This window comes from Equus asinus, chromosome 10 (assembly GCF_041296235.1).
Source record: "Equus asinus isolate D_3611 breed Donkey chromosome 10, EquAss-T2T_v2, whole genome shotgun sequence".
Classification (NCBI taxonomy): domain Eukaryota; kingdom Metazoa; phylum Chordata; class Mammalia; order Perissodactyla; family Equidae; genus Equus; species Equus asinus.
The window spans coordinates 45,100,374-45,114,493 of NC_091799.1; the positions used below are offsets into that span (position 1 = coordinate 45,100,374).

The following is a 14,120-nucleotide window of genomic DNA, read 5'->3' on the forward strand; positions in this document are numbered from 1 at the left end:
CAAAATCCCCTCACGGCAGCACCTAGGTTATTATTTGACAGAATCACCACAGGACGGGAATCATGGAGTGAGATGGGGATTGTTAAGATTCTGCTTAGGTTAAAAGGATTTCCATGAAAATCAGAATAAGGCACATCTCTGAAAGAGAGGGAAGAAGGAACTATAATTGGGGAGAGAAATAAGAGGTGATTCTGAGGTACTAAAATGTTCTAATTCTTAACCTTGGGGGGGTTCATCATCTGTATCTTTTTTTCCTTAAATATTACACATATACTTTTTGCAGTCTTCTTTATGTATAATCTAGTTCACAGAAAGAAAAAATCAATGCAAGGCGTAATGATTTATGACCGAAATGTGGCATATATTTGATCAAAGATTTTTAGAAGCCAGTGCACCAGACAGGTATGTTTCATTTGTGGAGGAAGTGGGAGAAATTGCCTAAGTCTTATATTTGTTCCTGACACTGGGCAAGCTCCTCTGGTACACCAAAGATATCTGTGGAATGAGAGCTTGACACATGCGCCAACCATCATCCCCAGTATTAGTATTTAATGAGAAGGGGAGAGCTAGAATGTCGTTAAGAAACCAAAGCATGTCAGAAAACAGTGGCCAGGTGTAAGACGCTTCTGGCTGCAGCCTGGGCAGTCACAGCTCTCAGTTTGGATCCTAGAAGTAGAGGTTACCAGAACCCAATGGTAAAGCAGCCATGATCTCACAGAAGCACAGATACAGGGTACTCATCACATGCACGTAAGAAAGACTTCAGGGGCCAGCCCCATGGCCTAGTGGTTAAGTTCACATGCTCTGCTTCAGTGGCCCAGGGTTTCACCAGCTCGGATCCTGAGCACAGAGATGGCACCGCTCATCAAGTCATGCTGAGGGAGCATCCCGCGTAGCACAACCAGAAGGACCTACAACTAGAATATACAACTATACTGGGGGGTTTTGGGGAGAAGAGGAAGAAAAAAACAAAAAACCCCATGAAAGTTGGCAACAGATGTTAGTTCAGGTGCCAATCTCAAAACAAAACAAAAAACAAAAACGAAAAACTTCAAACAACAGGACATCACCTCTGTGATCAACAGTCCTTTTTCAAGCCCATGGCTGCTAAACCTGTGAAACTCTCACGGCAGGAGGCAGGACCAGATTCATTTATGACTCTCCCAATGCCTTTTAAAGACCTGGCCTAGGGTAGGAGCTCAGAATCTATTTGATGGGACACAGAATAGGGGACCTTCTAGGACACCTGCTTTTGTCTAACCTTGATGTCCTGGATTGGAAATGGCTAGGGGTACTGAGCTGCAGGCACTCGTCCTGAGCAGTGGGTTTCACATTCGGCCGGGCCTATCGTGGGTTCTGCTGAGAGTTCTCACCCGTGGGGGGTTCGCGTTAGTTCTGGCCAGGCCGGGATGACTCTTCCTCTCGGCTGCTTTCCAATAGCCAGGAGATGGTACAAAGAGACGGAGGGGAGGGATGCTTTTGGAAGGACCTCAGAATAACTGGATCCTGGGGACATAATCCCAGATGTACAAAAAGTTTCTAAACTTTGTCACTTCAATTTCTAAACTTTAAATCCCTTCAGGGACTGGAATAACCCCATTAGCAGGGTGGGATTTAAATGGCTTCATATGTACAACAGACAGTCCTTTGTGGATTTTACCCAGACACAGAATGAAGACAAGAAAACTTAGCTTTCACCTGTTTCAGGTGCTAACTCCGCTGGCCGCCACTTTCAGACTGGATTGGCTACTTTCGGCCTCTGGACTATTTCCAGACCACAGAGAGGTGATTTTCTTATGAAAGACGTAAGACAGCACTTTTAAAGGAATATGTAAATTCCTGTGGGCCAGCCACATTCCAGCTTCATCCCTTCTGACTCAGTGGCCTGGGGAGAATTTGGAGGAAAGGGAAACGGACCTTTCAGTGGTGAGACACAAAAGTCCAAGAGCGAGAAATTCATGAGATCAGTTAGTCCCTAGGACGGAAGACCTCTAAAAATAATGCATTCCAGAGTGAACATTAGGAAACAGAGGCCCAGAGAGGAAAGGGGACTGAGTGATTCCCATGCACCGAGTGACCGGCAAGGCCAGTTCTTTGGTTAGTGCTCCAGAGGAGACTGGCAGGTGAGTGAAGGAGTGAATGAATGACCAGCCCAGTGGCCTGTGGATTGTCAGAGAGAATCGTAAAGAGGAGGAAGGTAGAATCCCACAGTACTTGGAGAGGGGAATGGTCAGGAATTGAGGATGAAGATCAGTTATTTCTAGTAGTTCTATGCCCCAACGGGGGGAAAACATACAAATGGAGTACAGCACTGCTCACAAAATAGATTAAAATGAATCAGCAACACGTGATGTAACTTGAAGTAAATGTATGACGTCTATCTTTATTTATTTATTTATTTATTTATTTTATATTTCTCATTCTTTTTTTTATTGAGTTATTGATAGGTTACAATCTTGTGAAATTTCAATTGTACATTAATGTTTGTCAGTCATGTTGTAGGTGCACCACTTCACCCTTTGTGCCTACCCGCCCCCCCCCCCCCTTTCCCCTGGTATCCACTAAACTGTTCTTGGTCCATAATTTTAAATTCCTCATATGAGTGGAGTCATACACAGATTATCTTTCTCTCGCTGGCTTATATCACTTAACATAATTCTGTCAAGGTCCATCCACGTTATTGCAAATGGAATGATTTTGTTCTGTTTTGCAGCTGAGTAGTATTCCATTGTATATATGTACCACATCTTCTTTATCCATTCGTCTGTTGCTGGGCACTTAGGTTGCTTCCACGTCTTGGCTATTGTAAACAGTGCTGCAATAAACATTGGGGTGCACAGGACTTTTGGGATTGCTGACTTCAAGCTCTTTGGATAAATACCCAGTAGTGGGATGGCTGGACCGTATGGTAGTTCTATTTTTAGTTTTTTGAGGAATCTCCATACTGTTTTCCATAGTGGCTGCACCAATTTGCATTCCCACCAGCAGTGTATGAGGGTTCCTTTTTCTCCACAACCTCTCCAACATTTGTTGCTATTAGTTTTAGATATTTTTGTCATTCTAACGGGTGTAAGGTGATATCTTAGTGTAGTTTTGATTTGCATTTCCCTGATGATCAGCGATGATGAGCATCTTTTCATGTGCCTATTGGCCATCAGTATATCTTCTTTGGAGAAATGTCTGTTCATGTCTCCAGCCCATTTTTTGATTGGGTTGTTTGATGTTTTGTGGTTGAGTTGCGAGAGTTCTTTATATATTATGGATATTAAGCCTTTGTCAGATATATGACTTGCAAATATTTTTTCCCAGTTAGTGGGTTGTTTTTTGTTTCAATCCTGTTTTCATTTGCCTTGAAGAAGCTCTTTAATCTGATGAAGTCCCATTTGTTTATTCTTTCTATTGTTTCCCTTCTCTGAGAAGGCATGGTGTCCGAAAAGATCCTTTTAATACTGATGTCGAAGAGTGTACTGCCTACGTTTTCTTCCAGAAGCCTTATGGTTTCAGGTCTCACCTTCAGGTCTTTAATCCATTTTGAGTTTATTTTGGTGAATGGTGAAAAAGAATGGTCAATTTTCATTCTTTTACATGTGGCTTTCCAGTTTTCCCAGCACCATTTGTTGAAAAGACTTTCTTTTCTCCATTGTATGCCCTCAGCTCCTTTGTCAAAAATAAGCTGTCCATAGATGTGTGGTTTTATTTCTGGGCTTTCAATTCAGTTCCATTGATCTGTGCACCTGTTTTTGTACCAGTACCATGCTGTTTTGATTACTGTAGCTTTGTAGTATGTTTTGAAGTCAGGGATTGTGATGCCTCCCGTTTTGTTCTTTTTTCTCAGGATTGCTTTAGAAATTCGGGGTCTTTTGTTGCCCCATATGAATTTTAGGATTCTTTGTTTTAATTCTGTAAAGAATGTCATTGGGATTCTGATTGGGATGGCGTTGAATCTGTAGATTGCTTTAGGTAGAACGGACATTTTAACTATGTTTATTCTTCCAATCCATGTACATGGAATGTCTTTCCATCTCCTTATGTCGCCATCCAATTCTGTCAGAAAGGCCTTGTAATTTTCATTATATAGGTCCTTCACTTCCTTAGTTAAATTTACCCCAAGGTATTTTATTCTTTTTGTTGAGATTGTGAATGGTATTGTATTCTTGAGTTCTTTTTCTGTTGGTTCATTACTGGAGTATAGAAATGCTACTGATTTATGCAAATTGATTTTATACCTTGCAACTTTGCTGTAGTTGTTGATTACTTCTAACAGTTTTCCAATGTATTCTTTGGGGTTTTCTATATATAAGATCATGTCGTCTGCAAACAGCGAAAGTTTCACTTCTTCCCTCCCTATTTGGATTCCTTTTATTCCTTTTTCTTGCCTGATTGCTCTGGCCAGGACCTCCAGTACTATGTTAAATAAGAGTGGTGATAGAGGGCATCCTTGTCTCGTTCCTGTTTTCAGGGGGATGGGGTTCAGTTTTTGCCCATTGAGTATGATGTTGGCTATGGGTTTGTCGTATATGGCCTTTATTATGTTGAGGTAGTTTCCTTCTATGCCCATTTTGTTCAGAGTTTTTATCATAAATGGCTGTTGGATCTTGTCAAATGCCTTCTCTGCATCTATTGAGATGATCATGTGGTTTTTATTCCTCAGTTTGTTGATGTGGTGTATCACGTTGATTGATTTGTGGATGTTGAACCATCCCTGTGTCCCTGGTATGAATCCCACCTGATCCTGATGTATGATTCTTTTGATGAATTGCTGAATTCTGATTGCCAAAATTTTGTTTAGAATTTTTGCATCTATGTTCATCAGTGATATTGGCCTGTAGTTCTCTTTTTTTGTGGTGTCCTTGTCAGGTTTTGGTATCAGCGTGATGTTGGCCTCATAGAATGTGTTAGGAAGTGTTCCATCCTCCCTAATTTTTTGGAATAGCTTGAAAAGGACAGGTATTAAATCCTCTCTGAACGTTTGGTAGAATTCCCCAGGAAAGCCATCTGGTCCTGGGGTTTTATTCTTTGGGATGTTTTTGATTGCTGTTTCAATCTCTTTCCTTGTGATTGGTCTGTTCAAATTGTCTGCCTCTTCTTGAGTGAGCTTTGGGAGATTGTAGGAGTCCAAGAATTTATCCATTTCCTCTAGGTTATCCATTCTGTTGGCATATAGTTTTTTGTAGTATTCTCTTATAATCTGTTGTATTCCTGCAGAGTCTGTTGTTATTTCTCCTCGCTCATTTCTGATTTTGTTTGAGCTTTCTCCCTTGTTTTCTTTGTAAGTCTGGCTAGTGGTTTGTCAATTTTATTTATCTTCTCAAAAAAACAGCTCTTTGTCTCATTGATCCTTTCTACTGCCTTTTTCATTTCAATAGTATTTATTTCTGCTCTGATTTTTATTATTTCTCTCCTTCTGCTGACTTTGGGCTTCACTTGTTCTTTTTTCTCTAGTTCAGTTAGGTGTGCTTTAAAGTTGCTTATTTGGGATTTTTCTTGTTTGTTAAGATGTGCCTGTGTTGCGATGAATTTTCCTCTTAATACAGCTTTTGCTGTATCCCATATAAGTTGGTATGGCATGCTATCATTTTCATTTGTTTCCAGCTATTTTTTTATTTCTTCTTTAATTTCTTCAATGATCAATTGCTTGTTCAGTAGTGTGTTGTTTAGTCTCCACATCTTTGTGCCTTTCTCAGCTTTTTTCTTGTAATTAATTTCTAGCCTTATAGCACTATGATCTGAGAAGATGCTTGTTATTATTTCAATTTTTTTTAATTTGTAGAGGCTTGCCTTGTTTCCCAACATATGGTCTATCCTAGAGAATGTTCCATGTGCACTTGAGAAGAATGTGTATTCAGCTCTTTCAGGGTGGAGTGATCTATATATGTCTATTAAGTCCAATTGTTTTAGTTTTTCATGTATGACGTCTATCTTGAACGTGATTAGGAAAATCAAATCCAGTCAAGTGACATTTCAAACATCTCTATGGGAAGCCAAATATCAAAAAATAGATTTTGAATGAATTCTCTGCATTTTACTTAAAACAACACAGACAACGCCCAGATTACCAGAGCCGTTCTCCACTTGCTCAGCAAAGCAAGTTTCTTCACTGGCTTTCTTGCCACTTAAGGCATCAGAGAATCATGAAGTTGGCTTTCTGAGTTGCTGTAGATGACAGAGCAGATGTACCATGGACAGGTCCAACCGGACCTCCCCAGTTGTGGAGTTCATTCTACTGGGCCTCTCAGCCCATCCAAAGCTGGAGAAAATGTTCTTCGTGTTCATCCTGTCAATGTACCTGGTGATGCTTCTGGGCAACAGGGTCCTCATCTTGGTAACCACCCTTGACTCCCACCTGCACACACCCATGTACTTCTTCCTGGGGAACCTCTCTTCCCTTATGTGGACATCCACCACACATCCTCCTCAGTCTCCCTCATTCTTGACAGCTTTCTGACCCCCAGGAAACCATCTCCTTCTCAGCCTGTGCCATGCAGATGTTTCTCTCCTTTGCTATGGGAGCCACAGAGTGTGTGCTCCTGAGCATGATGGCATTTGATCGCTATGTGGCCATCTGCAATTCCCTTAGATACCCCATGGTCATGAGCAAGGCTGCATACGTGCCCATGGCTGCCAGCTCCTGGGCCATTGGTGATGTTGCTTCTGTGATACACACATCCTTGACAATTCTGCTGCCTTCTGTGGAGACAATGTCATTAACCACTTCTCCTGTGAGATCCTCGCTGTCCTGAAGTTGGCCTGTGAGGACGACATCTCCATCAATGTGATCGGTATGGCGGTGGCCAATGTGATCTTCCTGGGAGTTCCAGTTCTGTTCACCTATTTCTCCGGTTTGTTCATTGTTGATACTATCCTGAGGATCCCCTCAGCTGAGGAGAGGAAAAAGACTTCCGCCTGCTCTGTGCACCTCACAACTGTGGTCATGTTCTATGGAACCATCCTCTTCATGTACAGGAAGCCCAAGTCCAAGGATCCACTGGGGGCAGACAAAGAAGATCTTTCAGACAAGCTCTCCTCCCTCTTCTGTGGGATCCCAGCATCTACAGCCTGAGGAGCAAGAATGTGAAGGCTGCTGTGAGGAACCTAGTAAAAGCTCTCCCTAGTGATGGGGGTGGGGCATCAACGGTTCTGTACTCCCTGGTTTCTCTCATCTGAGGGTCTCAGAGGATAAGATGAAGGGCCAACTTCATCAAAGTTTACATAGCTAAATCTAATTTTACATAAGCCTCTTACATAGAAGGGCTCTGTGTGAACAGGAAGCATTTAATGGTACTTTTTCTGCCTTTTTCTATAAGCAGTTCTACAAAAGTATATTCTTGTTTGCCTATTCTATAGTTCTCATTCTCTGTGATGGATACTGAGCAAATTGATGTCAGGGAAAGTAACTCTTCAAGTTTTATTGTTTAACTAATGAAAAGCTCTAGTTTGTAGGTCTGTAATTCAATTGCTCCTTGGTATCTTTCTTTGAACATATTTGAATGGGTCCTTACTTTTATGTTATCTTTCACTTTTCCTATTCCATATTAAATAATAGTAATATTTTTATCTTTACCATCATTGTTTATTTCTCCTTATTGTAATACTAATTCTTTAAACTGTTTCCTGAATTGTTCCCTCCCAATGTTGCCGTAATTAACCTCTTTCTTTTGTACTTAATCAAGGTCCCTATTAGAAAACCATTCACGCCCTTAGAGCACAGAACGGAGTGAGGAAGATGTGGCAAAACTGATGCACGCACCAAAGGCTCAGGACTTTTTTCTTTTCTCTTTTTGAAAATGTTGTTCATCCCTGGGTTCTGCTCCTAGGTAGCAGTGTCCTCCCATAGGTCATCAGAGTAATGTGGAAACTAAGTGGTGTGAATTCTATTAACCACCTAACCTGCCTTGAGCAAGAATGCAGCTAAGTGGATGCCATCACTTGCTTCTCTACATAAGAATCTCCAAAGCTACACAGTAATCAGAGGGAGAAGGAGGTGATGTTCACCGGGAGACATCTAAGAATCTCCCACGTGATTGGTGAGGAATGTCAAGCCAGCTGCCAATAGTAATCAATCTAGAATGCCAGGTAAAAGAATGAGCAGAATAGAACACCTCTAATAGTTGACATGAACTTTTAATCCAATAGAGAGGAAACAAACTAACAGTCAAAACAAACAGCCTTTGCTGAAAAAGAGTTATTATAGGAAGATGAGGAAAACGTTAAAGAAAATTATCGGTGGAATTCGAGAGCTTATTGAATCAATAAAGTCTCCTCCTGTCTCCTCCTAAGCATGTGGAAGCACAATCATTTGGGCCTCAGGAAAAAACCCATTTCACTGAACACAATTTTAGATACTTTGTTCATAAAAGATTCATCAATCACCAGGTAAGAATTGTGGCAAAAGACATCACTATGTAGATCCAAGGATAAGTTTTGATTCCCATATATACCAAAACAATTCCATAGACTTGTCCACAGAAGAAAAGCATATTTCCTAACAAGCAATGAGAATCTGACTGCCAGTGGCCTGCTGCTCTGCAGCCTACATGTAGAAGTCAGTGGAACAAGCTTTACAGAGTTCTGAGGGAAATGGGTTGTGAGTCCAGAATTCTACACACCCCTGACCATCACGCAGACATGAGGGTCAGAAAGACACTTGCTGTCATGTGCAAACACAGAAAGCACACACACCTATAACGTCTTTCTGAAAAAAGAAATTTTATTTAGAAAGTTCTCCCAACAAATAGTTAAAAATAAATAATTGAATGAATGTGATGGATATGGTATATGAGAGACAGTGGAGAAAAATGAAATACATAAGACCAATAAATTCTAATTAATTCTTGATACTAAATTTGCAAAGATTAATATATGGAGGAATTACTAGAAAACACATAGAGGACAACAAAAGCAATGATGTAACCCCAGTTGCAATTCTGAATGACTTCATCAAGCTGGGAGGTTGAATGTAAGGCTGGTTCAATATTCAAAGGTCAGTCAATGCAAGCTACCATATTAATAGGCTAAAAGAGAAAAATCATATGATCATATCAAGTGATGGAGGAAAAGCATTTCAAAAACAACTCCCATTCAGGATTAAAAAAAAACTGCAACACTGACCTTGAGGTCCCAGCCAATGCAGTAGGAGCAAGAAAAAGAGACAAGAGTCTAACATTTTTTGAAGGAAGGACAAAAACTGCCATTATTCAGAGATGTTATTATTGCCTACTATATAGATAATCTAACATAACTTAGAAATATAAATATTAAAAAGAGAGTTTAGCAAGGTCCCTAGATGCTAAATCAATAAACAAAAAAAATCTATTGCATATTCCAGCAACAGATTATGAAATATTTTTTAAGATACAAAGAAATGTAAATGTATACATTTACATATTTAAATATAAATTATATTTTATATGTTTATATAAATGGAAATACCACCATATGACCCAGCTATCCCACTACTGGGTATCTATCCAAAGAACAAGAAAATCTACAATTCAAAGTGATTTAGCACCCCTATGTTCATCGCAGTGTTATTCACAACAGCCAAGACGGGGCAGAAACCAAATGCGCATCAACAGATGAATGGATAAAGAAATGGGGTATATATACAGAATGGAACACTACTCAGCCATAAAAAAGACAAAATCATGCCATTTGCCACAACATGGATGGACCTTGAGGATATTATGTTAAGTGAAATAAGTGAGACAGAGAAAGAGAATACGGTATGATTTCCCCCACGCCTGGGCGGGACGTGCTGGGCCGGCCGATCCAGGACCCTCTCCACCCTCGCGCCCCCTGCCCCGCCTGCTGCCCAGTGCGAGCGGCGCCGGGCACCACCAGGAGGCGGTGGAGGCCGGCGCCCCTGCTCTCGGCGGCCCGGAGGCAGGGCTCGTTCTCGCCGCAGGAGCGAACCGAGGGCGGGCGGGAAGCGCGCCGTGCTCGCGGAGAGCCCCCGCGTGCTGGCTCTCGGCGGCGCGGGCTCCTGCCCGCTGGGAGCTCTCAGCCTGGGAGGCGGGCACAGCAGGACGCAAGCGGCTCGAGTTCAAGGCAGAAGGGGCCAGAAGAGGTGAAAGGCTGTGGGTGCAGAGGGAGAGATGACGTCCCCCTCGGGTGGGAGGAAGAGTGAGTGATCCCCCAACGCTTCTGATGTTCCCTCTGGAGGGTGGGGTGGGACCTTATGCTGTGATCTCGGGATCTGTGTGTCATGGCACCTGATAGTAGCTCTGTTTCTATTCAAGATGCCTTGTACGAGAGAGGGAAAGGTGTAACACTACGGGCTAGGTTTCAGTAAGTTGGCATTTGAGGAATCGTGTAATAGTGAGCCTAGCATCCTGAAAAAGGATGTAATGAATTTTTAGTAAAAGCAAGCGCCTATCTGGAGGAAAGTAATAAGAGACAGGTTGTCTTCTCAAAGAAGTCTCTTGGCGCACACTGTAGAAAGCGCTGGGATTGGTGATAGACCAGATCCAACAGTCTATTCTGGTGTGCCGCTAAAAGTTCCTCTTATGTCTGTGGACTTAAGCAGTCTTTCATTAATCGTACTTTTCACCGTGTGCTGTGTCTAGAAGAAGTGAGACGATGTCAAGCAGGTGGTTTTTATATGTTATAAATGTGGTTTAAAAGAGCAAAACAGATACTACAGAGGTTTGTTTATTCAAGAAACTCTTTCTTGAGTGCTGATTATATGTCCGGCGCCGGTCTAGGTGTGGGGTTGCTGCTCTCAAGGAGCTTACAGTCTGGTGGAGGGGAGAGAGACGATCAACAGATAAATAAAATGATTTCTGGTAGGAACAAGTACGCTATGATGGAAACCAGATGGTAACATTGGGAATTGTGTGAGTAGAGGGAGAGGGGTTCTTTACATAGTGATGGCAAGAGAAGTGATGGAGAAGGTAAGGTTCAGAATGGAGACCTGAAGACTTGTGAAGGTGCTGTCCTTAGGAGAGGCAGGGCTGGGGACCAGGAGGTGTGCAGGCACTAAGGCAAGAAGGAGCAGAAGGTCGTGTGGTTGCAGCATGGCACACGAGAGGGTGGGCTAGGGTGGATGCTGCTGAGCCTTGCAAAAAGCCACGTGAGGATTGTAGGTTTTATTCCGAGTGCAGATAGAAACCAATAAAGTTTTAAGCAAGAGATGTGTGATTTGATTTATATTTTAGATGGCTCTGGCTACTGAAAGAAGAAAATTGTCGCGGGGTGCAGCGGTGGAAGCAGGAGAGAATGGTGACAGTAGAGTGGTGGAGATAGAAGAGGAGAGACTCAAGATATGTTGCAGATGGGTTGCATGTGGAAAGTGGAGAGAAGGAGGGATTAAGGATTACTCATAGATTTTACTTTGAGTAACTTAGTAAAAAATGATACCATTTACTGAGGTTGAGAGGATGGGGAGGAGCAGATTGGGGTTGGGGTTGGGGGAGGGACAGGGCTGAGGGGGCAGCTGAGCCAGGAAGAGAATCAGAAGTTCCATTTTTATGTTTAAGATGGGTCTTAGGAATAACTGCCCCAGGACCATTGCTTATTAAGCTAAATTTTATACCTGTCAGTAATCCATTGAGCACGCATTTGTTAAGCTGTTAGTAGTGCCCGACCCTGTGATAGGCACTAGATATAAAGTGGTGAGCAAAAACAGACATGGTCCTGCTTTCATGGAGTTTATGGTTTAGTGGGAAATTCGGACATTAAATGTCACCAAAAAATGTATAATATCTACATTGCTAATATTATGTGGTCATATTAGTACATATCCATTTATATTCTAAATCTGAAGAATATATTTCAGGAGAAATCATATGATTTAGGCAAGTATATAGCACATAAAATGAGGGACGCTTGTACTACAAGAAAAGTGTGGTATTGAGGGAAACATTTTGACCGTGGACTGTACCACTGGGAGCCATTCATCCATCCTTCTGTGTCTTGTTCTGTAGATGGGAGGCCTGCAGCGTGGAGTGGAGAAGGGAATTATCCAAGAGTACTGGTTATTAGAATCTGAGAGGAGGACCTGGAGAGTCGTTTGCTTTAGTTATTTCATAATGATGAATGTCTGGGTTAAGCTTCCTGTGACCCCCAAAGGAACAGAAACCAAGGTAGGTCAGGATTAGGGGGCCAGTTATGTAGCATCTAACAGGGAAGCGCCTGGAGCCGAGGGTAGGAAATTCAGCACAGCGCGACTCCGGGGACTGCTGTGGGAACTGGAAAGCTGCCAGGAACCAAGCCTACTCTTAGAGACAGTCTCTCTCTACCTGTAACTTCTGTCTGTGCATCTCTCCGCCAACAGCTTGCTCTTGTAGCTCATGGTTTCTGCACCACCATAAAACTCAGCTTCCCCAGTCCCAACTCATCTTGACCTTATAACTGCAGAGCCCAACACCACTGGCTGCACAGCTCTGTGCCCGAGTATGTGATTGAGTCCAGTGCATCTTTAGACCTAGGCCCAAAGCTCATGATGTTCGCTGAATTGTGGGCTGGTCACCATACGAAATGTGGTACTGAAGTAGTACCCTGAGAGCAATAAGACTTTTTTCCTTTTTTTGTAACAAGGCGTTGTATAACTAGGAAATTATTACTTATTAACCAATGAATAAAATTTTTTGAGCTGAGCACAGTGCTAAATGGGAACAAGAAATTGGTAGTCAATCTGGGGATACCGTGTAAGTACAGACATGAAGTGATTAGAGAAGAGTTAAGTGTTAGTTTCCAGTTGTGACTGGAATAGTAGGGCCTTTAATAATAAAAACAAGATGGCTTGGGGTTGTTGGCGAAGAAAGGCTTCCTAAGAGTTGAGATGGGATTTTAGCTTTGAAAGATGTTCGGGATTTAGGTCAGCAGGAAGAGGGCACTTGAGGCAGAAGGCTGTGTTCAAGGTAAACGCAGGCTTTCCTTGTCACAAAATAATGGAAGGTCAGGGAAGGGAAGGTGAGAAGAAGACTGGGAAAATCTAGAATTGGAATAGCAGGAAGCCATCGTAGGCGCTTGATTAGAAGAGTGACATCACGAAAAGTCTATTAGAAAAATTGATCGGGCAATCATATTGGTGATAGGATCCAATGAATATAGTTGGCTGTTGCAGCAGTGCAGTATGCGGCAAGCAATGGAGAAGGGTATCTGTAATGTGTAAATGATTCAGAAAAAAAACAGAATATGTATCTGTCTAGGGAGAGAGAGCAGTTTGACAGGGTGTTAGCAATGTTGAATCCAGGGGGTGAGTAGGTGGATGATCATTTTACTGTTTGGCTCTTCCTTGGCTGATGATATCTTTTATTTGTATGTGCACAAACACGTATATGTTTAAAGGGATATGTGACAATTGCAAGAATGCATTTGTAAGTTAATGCAGTTGTCATTTAAATGTTTTTACAGTGAATGTCAATTTCTAGGCTGCTTTGAAAATAAAACTTTGATTAAAAGTCAGATCAGATTCTTTATTAACATCTTTTCTTATTTAGAATGACCTTTTTCCAGTGTCAACTCAGATTGGTTTTTTTCCCTTCTCAGTAGCATAGGATATATATGTGTGTGTGTATATATTCTGTTTTAGTAATTCTTGAGGAAGACATTGATTAGAGGGAATCTTTATTTAGAAAAGAAAACAAGAATGGCTTTTCATTAACCAAATTGAATTAGAGCTTTTGGGAAGCTTCGGTGGCAAAATCCCTTGTAACTTCAAAAATGCTATATTTCTGTGAATATTTTAGTTTTCAATTAGGGTGTGTATTTGTGTTTTAAATGCTGGTTGGTCTAAGTTGCGTTTTTCCCTTGTGGCTGGAGCAGGTGCTTCCTCCTTACTTGCCTGTCTTTGCTGCTTACATGTGGCCCAAACCAGCAGCCAAACCTTAATGTTTCTAATTATTGGATCATTCTGTTCGCATATTTCTAGGTTACACTGATACCTTCTTAAACCCGACATACATGGCCTTTAGTAATCAGTTGTTGGTTTTTATTAATTTTATAATTACAGGCTCTTGGAATAAGAATGCAAAGTATGACACATCTTTAATGACGATAACACTGTGCTTTTTATTTCCATCATGCCAATATCAAGTTTTATTTTGAATCAGTTGATCTTTATGTGTTCAATTCCATTTTATGAGAATAAGCAGTTTTCAACTATTTTTCTTGAAGAA

At 41.6% G+C, this 14,120-nt stretch overlaps 1 pseudogene; it reads left to right on the plus strand.

Moving 5' to 3' along the window:
• The first annotated feature begins 6,178 nt into the window (after positions 1–6,178).
• On the plus strand, positions 6,179–7,164 carry LOC106833674 (olfactory receptor 2S2-like; annotated as a pseudogene).
• The last annotated feature ends 6,956 nt before the right edge of the window (positions 7,165–14,120 follow it).